Source organism: Idiotropiscis lumnitzeri, chromosome 1 (genome assembly GCF_059441095.1).
Source record: "Idiotropiscis lumnitzeri isolate Australia: NSW breed Sydney's pygmy pipehorse chromosome 1, RoL_Ilum_1.0, whole genome shotgun sequence".
Classification (NCBI taxonomy): Eukaryota; Metazoa; Chordata; class Actinopteri; order Syngnathiformes; family Syngnathidae; genus Idiotropiscis; species Idiotropiscis lumnitzeri.
In genome coordinates, this window is record NC_142391.1 from 28,087,591 (window position 1) to 28,105,453 (window position 17,863).

Sequence of the window (17,863 nt, forward strand, 5' to 3'; positions counted from 1 at the left end):
GATCGCTCCCCAGCCGGGGCTGGGAAGCGGTGTGGGTGGATTCTTAAGGCGCAGACAAGGGAAAATATGGTAGGAACAATATTTATTGTGGCCGGCAAAAAACAATTTACAGTCGATAGGCAAGGGGAGTTGCTATCAGAGACAATAGTGGAGCTATACTTACAGACGCCGGGCGACGTGAACGAAAAACACTGGGGGAACAACCTTCCCCCAGGAAAAGAAAAACGATTAACAAAAGGAGCTTGCAACGCAAGAAAACCGAAAACAAGAATGTCCTTCCTCCAAAGGGTAAGGTTAAATCCAATCATCGAAAAACACAAAGCGAGCCGAAACGTAGCTGAAGACATAAACAAGGTAACAATAAGCACGATCAAGACACGGGGCAAAGGTTGGCAAAGACTATAGCAAAGGCACAAGGCGAGAGCAAGTTGGTCAGCAATAATCCGACACGCGGAGGTGCGTGTCGGAGGCTTATATAGTCAGTAATCACTGGCGTGATGAGTTACAGCTGAGCGTCTCGTGAGCTCGCCCCGCTCGTGGCCGCGTCTCCGGGCAACGCGCCCTCGACCCCGCCCACTCTGCTGCAACGACGAGGCACGGATCGTGACAGAGGGTCCGTTCGACAATAACAACAACAACAACAAAACAATTCATGTTCATGTTTCTGTTATGAGACATAAAACATGAACGATCTCTAATTTTGGTTGAATAATTTTTTATCCTGAGCATTGTTACACATTTAAAAAACATACATTACCATGCTAATTCAACCTATTATCATAATTTCTAGTCAATTTACTCTGCGACCTCACTGTAAGATTGTATTTAGCATCTGCTACCATTTAACGGTAATGACGATAATGTTGTATCTCTGCTTTTATGCATATCAAAACAAATTTAAAGATACCAAATGATCCCCAGCCAGGTATTGGTCTGTTGACCGGCTGGGTTGGAGACCACTGCTGTTATCTATATATCCTGTAAATCCCTCTATTGTTGCTGTAGTCTGTAGTCTGATGTATGAAAGCTACAGTAACAAGGTCAAAGGACCTCACTATTTCTTCTGTGCGCACCTAAAACACAGAGCTTCGCTCCTTCAGGGCTTTCTCTTTGAATATCCTCCTACTTGCTGCTCAACAGCTTGGAGCCAGCGAGCCCACTGAAGAAAAATATTGAAGATGCAGAGGCTGAGGGTCAGGAGTCCCGCATACGGCATGACCGTTCAATAAGCTAATTTGCATGCCATCCATGTCAGAACCTGCCCCAATCAAATTTGCATTTCACAGGTGGAAACTGCGGCAAGAGCCCAACCATTACACATCAATGCGTCTTTGTTGCTAAGTGATTAAATCACATTACGCCGCACTCTGATAGATAGATGGATAGAGCTAGCTAGAGTGTTCGATAAAGCTACATAGAAGAAAATCCAACCTCTCTTTTCCACTCAATCGGTGATTGACATGATAATTCACAGTCTATATTTTCAATTAATAAGCTGATTCATTGTTATACATAGTTGTATGTGAAGATAGAAGAATAATTAGAGAGATCCAGAATAATTATCAGTCTCATTATCTAACCACTTTTTAAAACTCACCATGGTTCTTTTATACCCTGAATTTGTGTTATAAATCCCTTGCCTGGGAAGGAAAATAAAGAGAGATAAATAAACTGCCATTTAATGAGCCAGTGACATGCAGTGTCACTGCACTACAAAGCTAAATCTCATATTAATGAACTTTGAAGCAGCTTATTTAAAAAAAAAACAGGCAGTCCCTTGCTGCAGGTGTCAATCAAAACCAAGGGTAGTGAAGGACAATTATTTCAGTCCTTCTTGCTTTTTGTTATGTTAGTTCTTGACGTGTGCAACAAACGGACACATTGTGTACCCACATTAAAAGTCCTTCACATTTTTGTTGTTGTTGAATTGTGTTTTAAATGGCTTCGTATATCTAACGAAGGCTACACACAAACTGTTGTAAAGGTGAAAGACCTCACACATGGTGAAAAAAAAATAAAATCACCTCATGTGATACCTCATCTATCTTTGGACTGAACCAGATGTCTTCTGTAGTACCATAGTCAACCAGTGAGCATCCCGACATTTGGAAAATACGTAGAAGAGGAAAGAGGGACGCTAAAAAAAAAAAAAATAACTGTCCAGATAGAGATTTGCAATAGAAAATAACAGGTGTAATATCTGAGATAGTCATCCTGACCATTTTCTTGTTAGATCTGGAAGGGATAGATTGTCTGCATACAACCCACACCACAGACAATTCTTTTAATGACAGTCCAGAATTGGGCCTTTGTTGACTTTGTTTACCAGGGTGGAAAATTGCCCAAAAAAATGACCCAGTTATCGTAATGTGAACCTCATTTTTACAAGGCCATTTTAAATGATTAGGGGACGTACCAGTGCTGAGTGAAATAATCAACACCAAGGTGTACATTGAACTCTGCGCTACCTATGGAAATTAGAACTGCTACATCAGTAGAAATGCATCCGTCTTTTTTTGCAATGTATTTTTCTACTCATGAACTTCCCCTCGCTCTTTTTCCATCTGCTCCTGCTTGGGAAGGGTCTCGTGATGTATTTGTCAACTGTGGGTTTAAGAAACCCTTTGATACTCTTATTTTTTTTATTTTTATTAAAGGCTATACAATTAAACTTGATTTGACTTGACTCGACCTTAGTTTCCTTGCGCAGCTGGGCTTAGACATAACTCAAACCACAATTCTAAATTATATAAACCATAATTGCCATTGCTTTAAAGATTGCACCCACAGCACAACCCTGACACATACCAATTACTAATCTGACCTCAGTCATCACAAATATCGATTTGGATATCATTCCAAATCAATGGAGGTCTTTGCCACAAATAGAAAACCTCTTAAAGACGGGAAATTATCCTTCCATGAATGTAACAACCTTGAGAAAACTCCTTAAGATTCACAAGCGCAACAATAATTAAAACAGCGACGAGGGAGTTGTCAACCTAACAGAAGGGAAGCCTGCAGGTTGCAAATTGCAAGTTTCCGCACATGAGTCTTCAAATTCCTTCCACATACTTGCTGAGGATTTCCACTCCAGAGCTTCTTTGGAGACAATGCCGAGTCCTGGAATCAGCAAGCTATCCTCACACCCTTTGAAGCGCCATAGATCTTTTTTTTCTTTTCTTTTCTTTTACTTCCACAGAGAAATGGCTTGAGCTTTTGTTGCAAAAGGACAGCGGTTGTGCATCCCAATGGAACATTAGTACACACAGTAAATACTAATCAGCCATAGGATGTAGTTTCTTTTGTTTTGCTCGGAATACAAAGTTGTGTGTGACCAATAAAGCGCCCCGCTGCAACTTTGAATAAAGTTTTGTGGCAGATTAATTTTAGATAATGAATCTCCTTCATTGTGTGCCACAAAATCTGTTAGTCTACTTCCTCACTGTGCTTATTATTACGGACTTTTTCCCTCTACCCCTCTTCCAGGTGTGAAAGCTTTGCTGAAGTAAAAGCAAAAAAAAAATAAAAACATGAGGGGACGAAAAGTTCAAGAAAATTAAAAACAAACCTCACCAGACATAGTTTAAGTGTCTCTATCACCGATGCAGTGGTTGAAAGAAAGAGAAGACTAAGAATTAAGACCAAGTAAGGGTTCTTTAATCTTTCTGTAGTCTCTCCTGTGCTTGACGAATGTCTTTTCCTTCCGAAGAGCATGGCAGAGAGAGAGAGAGAGAGATGGTTTGTGTGGAGGACTGAAAATGCCAAAAATAAACAAACAAATACACCATGGAATGTTCAATTAAAGTTGTCATGAACTAATTTATTGTTTAATTCATCCATTATATATTGTGATGGACGGCACGGCACGGTGGCCGACTGGTTAGCACGATGGCCTCACAATGAGAGACGGCATCGGTCCTGGGTTCAATCCGGCTCCGGTCATCCTGTGTGGAGTTTGCATGTTCTCCCTGTGCCTGCGTGGGTTTCCTCCGGGTACTCCGGTTTCCTCCCACATTCCAAAAACATGCATGGCAGGTCGATTGGACACTCGAAATTGCCCCTTGGTATGGCGTGTGAGCGCGGATGGTTGTTTGTCTATGTGTGCCCTGCGATTGGCTGGCAAACAGTTCAGGGTGTCCCCCGCCTACTGCCTGAAGATAGCTGGGATAGGCTCCAGCACCCCCCGCGACCCTAGTGAGGAGAAGCTGTACAGAAAATGGATGTATGGATATATTGTGATATCTGTCCGTTGTTTGGTGTGTGTGACGGCGGCATCAATTAAGTGGTGGGTGACGTCATTGAATTCCATTGTGTGCATCCTTGAACACTGGGACGGGCATTACAATATGGAATTAAATAAATCAGATGAATAAATAAATGCACCATTAAATAAAAGTGTCATTAATTACATGTTTCACTTATTAATTAAATAAAAAAATTCTTTGTTCAGAAATAGACATCTATAATCCACATTGTAGCCATCATCACTAGACGTGGATTGACACAGCTGGTGGGTACTCCAGGTTGACATTGAATGAGTTCTCTCTGAAATAGACACATCTAACAAAATCCACGTTTCACCACAGTAAAGATGCTAAGTTGGAAAATACTTCTACTCCCATGGGGGCACCAAGGACCGATCCCAATTGCCCCATAGACATGATCTAAACAAACATACTGTCTGTGTCTTTGAGTTTGGGATGTTTGGAGAAGCTGAAGACTGCCTAGTTCTTTTCCTGTCAGAACCAACACAGGTTGGTGAGTATCTCAGTTGAGTATTTCCGAAGAGTACTATGCACGAGTCAGAAAATGAAAAAACTCACTCCTTATTTCATATCCATGAACTCAATCAAGTCCAGACCTAGTTTCTTTGCAAGGTAAGGGTCTTTGGCTTGAATGTGTTTGATCAGCAACAAGCTGGTTTCGTCGCCATTCGCCACCACTGCGCGGGCAGTTTAAGTCGCGTGCCATGTTCGCTCTGGTCCTATTTGCCTGATATATGAGCTGTACCTCGCCATCATTTAAGATGGCATCCTGAAGAACATTTTCCAGAAGTTGACAGAGCACCTCTTCAGATACATTTGCATTTGCAAAATCAGGTCTCACGTTTTAAAGTTGTTCTGGAAGGGGAAAAAAAAGAAAAATATAGTTTTAGGTCAAGAATTACAAAACACATTTTCTACTTCGTTTGTCTTCATTTTAGCGTCGTACACACTGGATTGGACGCCAGCCAATTGCAGGTTGCATAAAGGCAAACAAGCATTCACAGTGACACAGGACAATTTTGGAACGTGCACCCGGACTCTCGCAAATACTTCATTTAATAGTATCAGTACAGTATCTTTTAAAACTGCACAATGTTCTGTATTCTAACAAGTGCGTCCTTCAGAAATAAGCAGCATTTATTGGACTCGGTGGATGTCCAGTAGTTACAAGTTTCTTTCTTAGTTACGTAAGATGTAAATGACAAAATATGTCTGCCATTGTTAATTGAGGAGCCCATTTTGACGTGGCTAACGTTAGGTTATGCAAGACTAATACATTGTTCGTTCAGAATTGCAGGAAAATATGACCAGTCTATGGAGGAACGAGGTTGATTCTCTAGTGTGTCATTCTTTTCAGGCTCAGGTGACTCAGACACGAGGATGCATATAAGGCGGAAGAAATAATCTAGATGAAGTTTTTGATGGACAGATAACCATTGAGCAGGGTGTGGTTTTGTTGTCCGACGCTGCCACGGCCACGGCGTCGGTCAACGAAAACAGCAGTAGCCACATTTTATATATTTGTCTTTTTCTTAATTCAAAACTTTTCCCTTTGGCATATCAAATTTGCAAAACTTTTATTTATGCTTTCCCAGAGTTGTAACGGTAATTGCCTCCACTTTCCGGATCTTAAACGTATCAAGAAAATATGGTGAAGCTGTAAATGTAACCATCTTTTCATTGGAGCCCGTTTCACACTGGCGTGCATCTAGGTCGTAATTTTCACTGCTTTTTTTTTTTTCGTTTCGAGAAGGAAGTCAGACCAAAAATGCAAAGAGCAGAAAAAAAAAACTAACTAAGTGGTCCTACCTTGTGTTACAGCAACATCTGTTCCATTACATCAGCATACTAAATCACACGCTGTGCAGTTATTTCTCTTTACGGATTGCCTCAATATGGGACAAATTGCTAGATGATGTTTCTTTTGGTACCTTTAGACACGGAGTGAAAAAAGAGACATCATTCCATGAGATGTGTCAAGGTGAAGCTGTTGTTAGCAGCGGCGGAAGTTGACAAGGTTCGCTTTGCGTTTACAGTGAGTATGACGGTACACGGGCGGGCTTATTTGCCCCCATGAATCTGCAGCCAACTTTGAAAGTGACTCATGGCTCCACCCACTCAAGTAAAAAAAATTAAAGAAAATACTGCAATTAATATCACATTGCATGCCACTGCCATTATGCAATTTACAGAAAGCAAATATGTTTATTTGTAGTCTGTAAGTATCCCAAAATTAGGGGAACATTTTTCTTCTTGGTTGCATTTTTGTTCTTATTTACAAAATTCTAATCGTGATGTTTTGTTATGTTTACTATTATGTCCTTATGATCATGTCTGAATGATAAAATTCTTAGTTTGGATCTCAGTTTTTTTTCCCCTCCTGTTTCATTTCTATGCCTTGTGTGTCCATTACTATAAGCATATTGCTTGAGGTCAGTCAGTCCACCATGGGTTATGGGAATACTGCTCCGGCTTTTTCGACCACTTTTGCTTTTTTTTTTTTAGAGGAGTACGGCAGTTACCGGTGTCGTTACCGACACGAGTTGTATTGCTCCTCCAAGGTGTGTCATTCATGCTGCTTTCAAGCAACAGTACCTCATAAATGAATGTGCTGTCAGCTTGTCACAGAACTGGCAACCAAGCGCTGGTGAGAGGAAAACCAGTGAGATAAGCAAAAACAGACGCTGAGAGGTTTGTCTGCAACATCTACAGCTGCAGTTCTGAGACTGTATTAGGTCAGGGACTCCTTACGGGAGAAGCCTGTGACTATTCCCATTCTTATTTCATTTTCACTGCATTCAATTGATTGGGGCTGGACTGTTCTGGTCGTCTCCAAAGACTTCATCCTCTTATCCGAGTAGGCTTCATCAGTTCAATTAGATGGCTGGACCCTGAGTCTTGATGTGGAAGCCATCGTTAAGATGCCTTAGAGCAGGTGTGGGGAACTCCTGGAGAGCCATATCATGCCTGTTTTAGACCTCACCCCTCTCCCTACTCCAAACACACCTAATAGAAATAATCAGGGTTGTTTCAAGCTTCTACAGGGGTTGTTGAGGTGCTGATTGTTTGAATCAGGTGATTTTGGAGTTGGTCAGCGATCCAAAACCTTGTTAGCTTACCTTGGGGGGATTCAGCAGGGAGGCCCAATTACTTGAAGAGCATCTTCCAGCTTGCCTAATCACCTTTTTTCCCTACGCCAAGTCAATGAGTACCTGAGCCCTCTTTCTTCTGGTGTCGTATGCCTCAATGATGGCCTCATGCTCTCTGATATTCAAGACTTTGTCATCCAGAAGATTGTCCAGAAGTTGTTCGATTACTGTCGCGGACACCTTTCCCACAAAGTCAGTTTTTACGGCCTTCAGTTCCTCTTTAAGAAGAAGCACAACAGTATCACAGATTAGGCCAAGCAATGAAACTGCAGAAATATAAAACTGCTTATTTCATGATCAGCATATATGTTGAGGATAATTGCTCAGAAGGACATTATTAATTCAACAATACAATCCACATTGTTATATATGGAGACTGCTTGCAGAGGTTGGAGTATATTAAGCTAAGATGTGCTTGTTGTAGCTAAGTCTTAAAGTTCAAGTCCCAAGTTAGTGTGGCAAAAACCAAGCAAATCGAGTCCCAACTACATTTAAAGTTAACGTATATGAAAAAAGTAGCATTTCCCTCAGTTGACAAATCGTCCTTGACTAAATAACGTCCGCAACCAACCCCCGCCACCACCACCACCCGCGAAATGCTTTAAACAGCCATTCGAGATGGTATAATATGCATGAGGTTGGTGGGGAATACAGAACCCTGCACAGCGTATGATAATACCAGCATTTGGGATCACAATATGCGATCCAAGACTATTTGTATGCATATTAAAAAAAAAAAAACTATAGATATAGAGAGGGGGGCCCTGATAGCATCTGTGCATGCAGTGTTGGTTGAGTCCCCGCATTGCATCGGTGTGGAAGTGTGTGAGAATAATTGTGTGTTTTCCTCGTGATTGTGGGGCAACCAATGCAGAGTATAAAGCGACATTTTCCTGATGTCAACTGAGATAGACTTGCCTGAACTGGATAAACAGTATAGAAAATGTCTGTTTGGATGCTAAAGAGGTTATTAGGATGCATAACAATGGCGATGGTGGATTTCAACGCTAACAAACACCACGGAGCAGGTTTTACAGAATTTATTTAAACAAAAAGAGCACACGCGGGTGAGGGAAATACAAATAACAAACAGCAACTTGACAAAACATGAGTTGAATGTGGAACATGACGAAGAAGAACAATTACACGGTATCTTTCTTCTATGTCTAAAACTAGCTGAACATTAGAAGGCTTTCGGAAGATTTGGAAAATACCAGAAATGGGCATTTCGGCACTGGGGTGCAACGGACCCGGACAGATGCCCATTTTTGGGCTGGAGGACACAGGATGAGAAGTTTCTTAAAAAGGACAGATTAAGCAAGAATGGAAGTGGGTTTGCATCCGCTCCTTTAAGTACTGCGTGCATAGAATTCAAATATTTGCACACAGAGCAGAATGGAATCTTGTAATGTACTCTCTCTATCTCTCGTTTTAATTTGAGCAAAGGGGGAAAGTTTCATAAATACAGCCCTCTCAACAGAGCGACTCCGGTCCGAGATCATTGGTGAATTTGCCACATGTGACAACAAGAGCCTAAGGAATGCACTCCCAGCATGCTTTGCGATCCGTGGTGTTGCTGGAACCTTTTGTTCGCTGAACATTGACGCTCCCGAAGCGGCCACAACTAAAAGCACATGCTGCTCCGCAATGTGCACTGTTCAAGAAGACCACCTCCAGAGTCCATCGATGAGGAGTTTATCTGAAATCAATGCCGACTTGCGGTGCGACGCTGACAGCTTCATGAATTGGCTGCAAGCGGTGGTGGCAACGGCCAGGCATCCCCGGCACGAAGTCGCCGGTTAGAAGCTAATTTTGTTGTGCTAACGTCGTATGTTTAGCACCCAAAAGCAGTTGTTACCCGTGAGGGGTGGGAGGTGTAAACATCGATGCCTGGCTGCCTCCTCACACTTAAAAACATTAAATCACTACAGAGTGTTTTAGGGGGGGGGGGGCATTTTAGTACTGATGTCATTTTTGCATGCAACCCTAATTTATAAGAGCTAATGTTAACATCAATGAAGCATCTCTTTAAAGGAAGGCCCAGTACTTCTTCCTGAGATGGGTGTGACTAGCAAACAAAAGACATCGAGTCTCCGTGACCTCTTGCCAGCAGGTGGGTCACAAGGCCAGCTCGCTCTCTTGTAGGTCTTTTATCTCTACAGCCCTTATTTGGATGAAAAGAATACTAAAGTGGGAGAGCGAGAGAGCCTCACATGAGGAAGCGGAGAGAAAATAGCGTGGCAGCAACCCAAGTGGATCATTACCTTCTGGTCCACAATGTGATACGGTGGGAAAGGTGAAAGCGATCGTTTGGAAATGAACAGAACCTACTGGACAGGTGCTCAATCAGAGCGACTACTGTACCATAGCAGATAACAGAACAAGGCTTCAAAGCGTTTCTTCCAGATGTTTCCTGGAACTGATAGACAGGCATGTTCTTCACTTGCTCACATGTGAGGGAGAAATGAAGCGATTAGGAAACACACGCCTACTTTGTAACATGGACGCATATGCTGTTTCATTGCAATAGTTTGCTTCATTGGTGTGAGGACATGAGTGGATGTCGGACACATGGCAAAATGCCCATGACAAAAATTAGTTTTTTTTTTTTTTTAATTCCCTCGCAAGTGTTAAAATATTTTTAGATTTTAGATGCACGATAGCCAACTGGTCAGCACCGAGGCCTCACAGATCAGAGGTCCAGGGCTCGATTCCGGCTCCGGCCTTCCTGTGTGGAGTTTGCATGTTCTCTCCCGGGTTTCTACCTGATACTCCAGTTTTCTCCCAAAAACATACATGGTAGGTTGATTGGACACCCTGAATTGTCCCTAGATATGAGTGTGAGCAAGGATGGTCGTTTTTCTTTGTGTGACCTGCGATTGGCTGACAACCAGTTCAGGTTGTCCCTTGCCAGCTGCCCGAAGATAGCTGGGATAGGCTCCAGCACCACCGTGACCCTAGTGAGGAGAAGCGGTACAGATAATGAATGGATGGATAAACACATATATGAACACAAGAATATGAGACAATAACACAAACAGCATGTTGTCATTCTTGGGTTCCCTTTCAGAGGAGATGTCAGTGATCAAATGAGAAAAGACACCACAACTGGTGCCATAATAGGTTTACCCTCAGTGCAAGGTTGACTTATTATGAAAAATAGTCAAACAACAGTCAGTGACTCACTCATGCTGCTGGACACTGAAACTGGAGCTTGGCTTAATAGATGAGTCACACTAATGGACCGTACAAATGTAGACGTTTCATTGTAGTCAGATGAAAGGATATATTATATACATATATATGTGAAAATATGCCACAGTCAGATTTGTTATGCTCAAGAACTTTAATATCTGCTTGATTGCAACCAGATGTTGTCCCTAATGGCTGTAAAGATTTACCAACCGCATTCTGATTAATGTGTGTACATGATTTACAGGTTAATGCTAATTCACTAAGTCATTGTTTTTCATTAAATAATCAAGCGGGCTGTTAAGTCGAAAAGGTCAAATACATGAATTGACATAGCTTGCTCAGAATGATCAAGAATGTGCTCGGAATCGTTCATCAAAAATGTCATTCTTAAATAGTCCCGAAGTAAAAAAATAGAGTAATGTGAGCTAGAAACCATGTGGCTGATTAATGCAGCAATCATATTTGTATTCATTAGAGATGATGATGTTTAGAGAAGTATTAAGGCCACACTGTAAAAAATGAAATGGTACTCTGCGAATAAACGCTCATAAAGGACAACAATGAAGTCATAATAATACATGGATTTGTTTTTACATTTTACGAGAACAAAGTCATAGTTAATCAAATATGAATGTTAACCTGAGGAATGTTGAGGAAGCTTCACAAACAAGGAAATCAATGTTCTGACTCAGGAGCAGACCAGTTTGTCCAGTAACCGAAGAGTTGGCTGATCGAATCACGCTCTGTCTGAGTCATGTGTCATCGTGTCCTTGAGCAAGACACTTCACACACCTTGCCTCCAATGTCACTCACACTGCTGTGCGGCCAGGTGTAAATGTTTGGTGGTGGTCGGACTGACCGTAGGCTCATACTAGCAGCCACATTTCCGTCAGCCTGCACCAGCACAGCTGTGGCTGTAGAACGTACTTTACCGCCACCAGAGCATGAATGTGCAAGTGTATGAATAATGTATGCATCTTTGAGTGTCCAGAAAAGTGCTATATAAAACGGATGCATTGTTATTATATAATCTGTTTAAAGACCATGCGAAGTGAAAATGCCATGTAACTTTGACATACTCCAGAAGAAGATCATTGCCATCCGTGCCTCATAAGAATGATGACAAAAAATGGCTTCAAAGGCATGAAAAATCAAGTTCTCGCTGCTCACAGATGAAGTGGTTCCGAATCGTCACTCAAATACCCTATTAGAAATGGATCTTATTTCATCTAAGCATATTTCTTATGCTGACACATAACGACATGTTTGAGCTGGGACTTCAAGCCTCAGGTGGCTGGATCATCGTGGGGACTTTCCAAGCTGCACCCACGGGGTTGTATACATACACGCACACACACATATATATATATATACATATATATATTTATATATAAATATATATTAGGGGTGTAACGATAACCCGATTCGGACCAGATATCCGTTTTGATTTAAACGATGCAAGTGCGTCGGCGCAAGTACAAACAAACCGGTTTAAAAATTGCTTGAGACGGCCGATGGCCCGGTTAAAATGTGATAAATCGGTTAAATGCCATGACAATTAAATGACTTTGATGAATGAGAAAATTCATAAACTTGCCAGTGACAACTGCATATCTCTTTTTCAAAAGTCACGCGAAACTTGTCGATGTGACGTCAGATAGCGCTTCAAGTTTGAGATGGAATGAGAGCAGTAATGGCAGATTCGGACGAGATTCACAATGCCCCGGCAAGTTTAAAATGCAAAGTGTGGAAGAAATGAGAATTTTATAAAAAGAATGGAGATCTGGATAGAAGTGTCTCCATATGCAAAGACTGTAAAACGGCCCTGAAATACACAAGTAGGAAGACGAATCGACGCACTCATTTGGTGAGGAGGCATGGATTTCACGAGCAATCAGGCACGGCTAAGACTAACACACGTACAGAAAAAGACGCAAACCTACAGGATTTCTTCTGATCGAAACTCGCCCACAACACAGTGAGAGGAAAGGTAATCACAGCCTCAATAACCCGGTTTATAATTAACGATGTACGACCTGTGTTGAATGAGTGCTTTCGTCACATGACAGAAACATGTGTAACAACAACCAAGTCAAGGATGAAGTCGAAGGACAGCTGGTTGTGCCTCAATCTGAGTCGTCACAGATCTATCGTTAAATTGCATAGAATTAATGTAAATATTTTGGGCTTTGGACATTTGTTACATGTTAATAAATGTGACAAAATAATTCAAATGTACCTTTTCTAGTCTGTAATTACTTTCTTCAAAAGGAAATGTCATATTTACAGTTATTGCCAGTTTTAAAGCATCTACTTTTAACAAGAAACTCATTGCATCATACCCTATAACTGAGCTGTGCAATATGAAATTGATTCGGTAATGCCACTGAATTAGAGCTGCAACAAAACAATGGATTATTGTGTTAAAATATGTTTTAATTTCCATGTTTTTCTTCTGAAACAGGACATTCTTCCGCATTGTCCAAATTATGATGCAATTACTGGTTTGTTCTATAAATTACAAAGAAAAAATCCCCCCCCCCCAAAAAAAGAAAAAATGTATGAACCGCTTATCGTTACAAAGGTCGCGGGCGTGGGGTACATTCTGAACTGGTCGACAGCCAATTGCACTTAATCCCGCTTTCCAAACTTAAAGTAAATGTACTAATTCCAAGAATTTTGATATTTTTAAATTAAGGTATTTGGGCTATTAATCGTTTCAAAATGATTATCAATTTATTTGATCATGGAAAGTTGATCAAATAATCGTGCCAGCTCTACACTCATTCAAACCAAATCGAACCGTAATCATACCAAATTGAATCGTTCCACTTTAAAACCGAACCGTCCTTGAATTGAACCGCACCCTATATATATATACATATATATATGAATGTGTGTATAAAGCCACGCCCGACCAGTTTTCTTTTGAAACGTAAATATTCACAAACAAATCTCGTAATTCACTTTCCAGGTTACTCAATAAAATAATGCTTTTCTTGCAATATGTCTTTTAAAAGTAAACACCCGCCCCACCCGTAGCACCATATACTTTTACAATAACACCAGTTTATTCTGTTGTTATTTTTCATCCAAATTTGATTTGTTTTTCTTTTGAGTGTAGTTTAACGCTCCGTAATGATGCAATAGGGACTATTCTGTATTTGCAAACCTTGGTGCATATGAATCACAGTGCAACGCATCAACACGCTGCATAATTCAGATAAATGAGTGCCATTAATGTTGCTATGTAAGGTGCACATCCCAGATGTGAGAGAAAATAGAAGCTCACAAAAACTACTATATTTATCTATATTTAAGTCCTAGGCACTCCATTCTTGGGGGGGACAGTGGTTGTTCATTTCTGTGCAAATTCCTCCCATCCAACCCAATTGAGAGTTCTCAGCGCGTAATGTGGAGAATGATGACTTCAAATGCACAGAGGCTGTGTTATAATGGATGCGCAGGCGCTTTCACAAACAACTGATCAATACACTACAGACACTTCAGAAAATGACTTTGGCTTCCAAGGTTGCGGTCATTTTTCTCATTTAAATTTGGACTCTATCAGATTAAGCGGCGCTCGTCACAGATGTGCCATTCGAAAAGACGTCTAGGTTATATTACCTGCGTTGCATACGGCATATATGCTGTGAGATAACTGCAAAATGTTTCTTTTGGAAATGCACTCAATGTCAGTTGCCTCTAAAATCCCACATTTTTAAAAAATATCCCTAATAGAGTTGAATGTAACGTCAGAGGTGTGTATTAAGAAAAACCTCTGCATATCTTGTGAGGCTTCAGATAAGAAAACAAAGAAATAACCATGGGCTTTTTTTTCCACCACAAAGCTTTAGGTGTGCTATAATCATTTCTTTTTTCGACCAACGGATGTCAAAGACCTTGTGAGAAAGGCCTCCATTTTATATGATGTCATTGATTAGAATTTGCGAGACAACTCGCCTCACAATTATTTCAGAAATTTGAAGTTGAAGTTTTAACTTAATGTCGATAACTAGAGTACAAAAACTGCCAGTAGGTTCTGGCCAATATAATCTACCGTTTCCACTTTTGAGTGTCACAACACTGGTTGAAAAATGCTGATGCTTTACTGCCTTCAAATTTGCAGGTCATTCCACATAAAGTAGGGCATAACAATAACTGCCACCATTAAATCAGACAAAAAAAAAAAAAGGAAACATTTTACTGCACAGGCTTGTGATCGGTGGCAGAAGCACAACCATCAAGAAAAAAATGGCCAAATAAGCAAGAACGAACGGACGGCACCGCTTGGAAAAAGCTCCCGGAGGGATTGAAACCTGCTCAGAGGATGGATTAAACCGTGTCGCAGATAGCCCCATGGCTCCATCTTCAATTCTATTTAATGACCTTTTTTCAGTGCCAGGCGGCCATTCCGAATGTATGAAACCTCAGAATGCATGCAGAGTACTGTATTCATCCCTCTGTGACACAGACATCATTTCAACTGCATCCAAATTACAAAGTGTAATGGAACGAGCCAAGCTGCTCTCACCTATTTTGCACCATTCCAGCAACATCAGAAACATTATACAAATAATGAATCATTTAAAAATTAAAACACCATAACGCGTATAGCTGGCCCGGCCACCTGGAGGGCGCAAACCTCAAATGCACTGTTGTAATTAGGTGTAAATGTGAGGTAAATCACACACTCAAATGGGTTTTGTGCAGCTGTTAGCATGCAGCCGCGTCATGAGCCACAGCCTCGGATGTGAAGCTGTTGTGTGACAGCATCTCTGTTTTAATAGACTGTACCAAATCGACACCTGCAGCCACTCCACTCAGGAAGGAAAAAACACATCTTCCTGCAAGACAGACAGCTGACAGCATCACCGTGCACAATATTCCCCTGTATCATTATCAGTCATCTTCAAGAAGTCAAAGAATCATTCCCCCGCCCTGATAGTTTGATATAGGTGTTAGGGCAAAATCCAATTTAAAACCAACACGGCGAGACATGAAGTGACTTTTGTCTGATCGGGAGGGACAGTCAGTCTCATTTTCCCATTTTTTTTCATATTCAGCATAGAAACACAATGCGTCTCTGAAGAGATTTGGTCAAGTGTGCAATTGGTGGTATGATCGAGTTTCCTGAAATAAATTCCCCAATGTGTTAGCTAAAACAAACTTTTTACAGGGTGAATATCTCTTGTTTTCCAGCAAATTGGTGTCAAAAAGGGTCATTCTTGTAGTGCATTTCTGTGTACATAACAGAATGCATACAACTCTTATTTTAGAACAAAAATTTGCAACGGTTCCAAATGAACCAAGTTTCATCCAATTCAGCGATGGTCTGGTTAAAATGATAGCTTTATTTTCTTCTTTTAATTTCAGCCAGAATGACACATACCGGGTGTCTGTAAAGTCTCTCAACAATTTCAAGATTGTTGTTTTTTTGTTTTTTTTTCAAAATTGCTTGTATGAAAGCAGTCTGCAAGATTACAAAAGGAGTATGGAAAACAAGGTCACTTTCGCCTTCAAATTGTTGCCTTTGGGGACTCTACAAATTTTAGGAAGAACAAAATTATCCTAGCCAGAGTCAAGTCACATTTTACATATTCCATGTGATGACTGTGATGTTCTTCCCTGGAGGCGATATCTCTATGAAGACCAATTTAGGCACGCTAGCGCCTGTCAGGAAGGAAATGGAGGCGAGCCGACGGCTCGTGTCGTGGCGACTGTCGGACAGCAGGACAGTCAAAGCGACTTTCAAGACACTCAATTCAGACCTCATATATGGGTGAAAGGTTTCAAATGATGTACTCTGCTACCCTCTGCACCCTCTACTGCACACGTAACGTGATTTTGAGAGACAGTGGAACATCCCAAGTTGAATGTATCTGAAGTCATAAAGAATTCGATTAATACATTTTGAAAAAATAGTTTTCCGTCGCAAAACAATCCAGAAGTGGAACTGCTGCCATGAACAGCGTCACACGAGCTTCTGCATACCTTAAATTTCAGCAAATCTCATGAAACTTGTCTTTGTCTTTTTTCTCTGTGTGTGTGTGGGGGTGTGTGCGTGTTGTGATGCCATCACACTAAATGATAACCATGATACTGAATTATAAAAACCAAATGAAAACCATATGAAACAGCAACAAAAAACATGGCATCTTATTTTAGTTTCCAGGCACCGCTTCGTTCAAGTTTTACTATACCTTATATTACTATTGCATACTTACGTCAACATATAACTTCCTAATAAATACATTCAATTGTTAATACCAGCATTTATTAAGATTAAAAAAACTAAGTCGCCATCAACCGAGTTCTTCAAAGTTCATGATCACGTGAAGGCCCCATTGTGAAAAAAGCTTTAGAAAAGTCCAAAAATGCTTCACAAAAACTTTCATAAAGTGATACACGATTGAGGGTCCTACTGCAATGAAGCATCACAGGGTCTAGATTTAAAACAAACGAGCCAACTTTATTATTTTCACCGAGTCGTCAAATAGAGGCGACAACTACGCCACACAACTTCTGCATAACGAGTAAACTTTTCCGCACATTTGTAGTAAGTGGGGTACAACCTAAACTGGATCCCAGCCACTCGCAGGGCACACGGAGACGAATAACCATCCGCTCTCATATTCAGAGCTAGGGACAATTTAGAGTGTTCAATCAACCTATCTTGCATGTTTTTGGAATGAGGGAGGACACCCGATTCACCGGAGAAACACCACACATGAAGGCCTCTGCACTGTGCAGTCATCATGCTAACCAGTCGGCCAACGTGCCTCCCCCATATACATATCTATTCGGGGTGCAACGATACGTGTATCTGTATTGAATCGTTCGATACAGTGGTCAGGTTCGTGGCACATTGGATCGATCGAACAATACGCAAAATGTTATAACGATGAGGAGCAACGCTGCCTACTCCGCCTTTTATATGCTGGATTGGCAAGCGCAGACCCATTCACTTTACGTTACTGCCCCTCCCACATTCATTTTGCCCCTAGTCGCATGGGAAGCTCGCGATACCGGTTGCAACATGGCTATAAAGCATACCTGAAGTGGAAGAAGCGCCACCAAACTTCACGTCTAGCGTTTGGAAGTAATTTAGTTTTCAAGTATGCACCAGACGGAAAGCGTGTGGTGGACTACAACTTCAACAGTAGGTCGCAATTGTCACACAATGCTAACTACGTCGGTGGAAGTACAACAAACAGGGTGACACATATACGTCGAACGTTATCAGGTTCC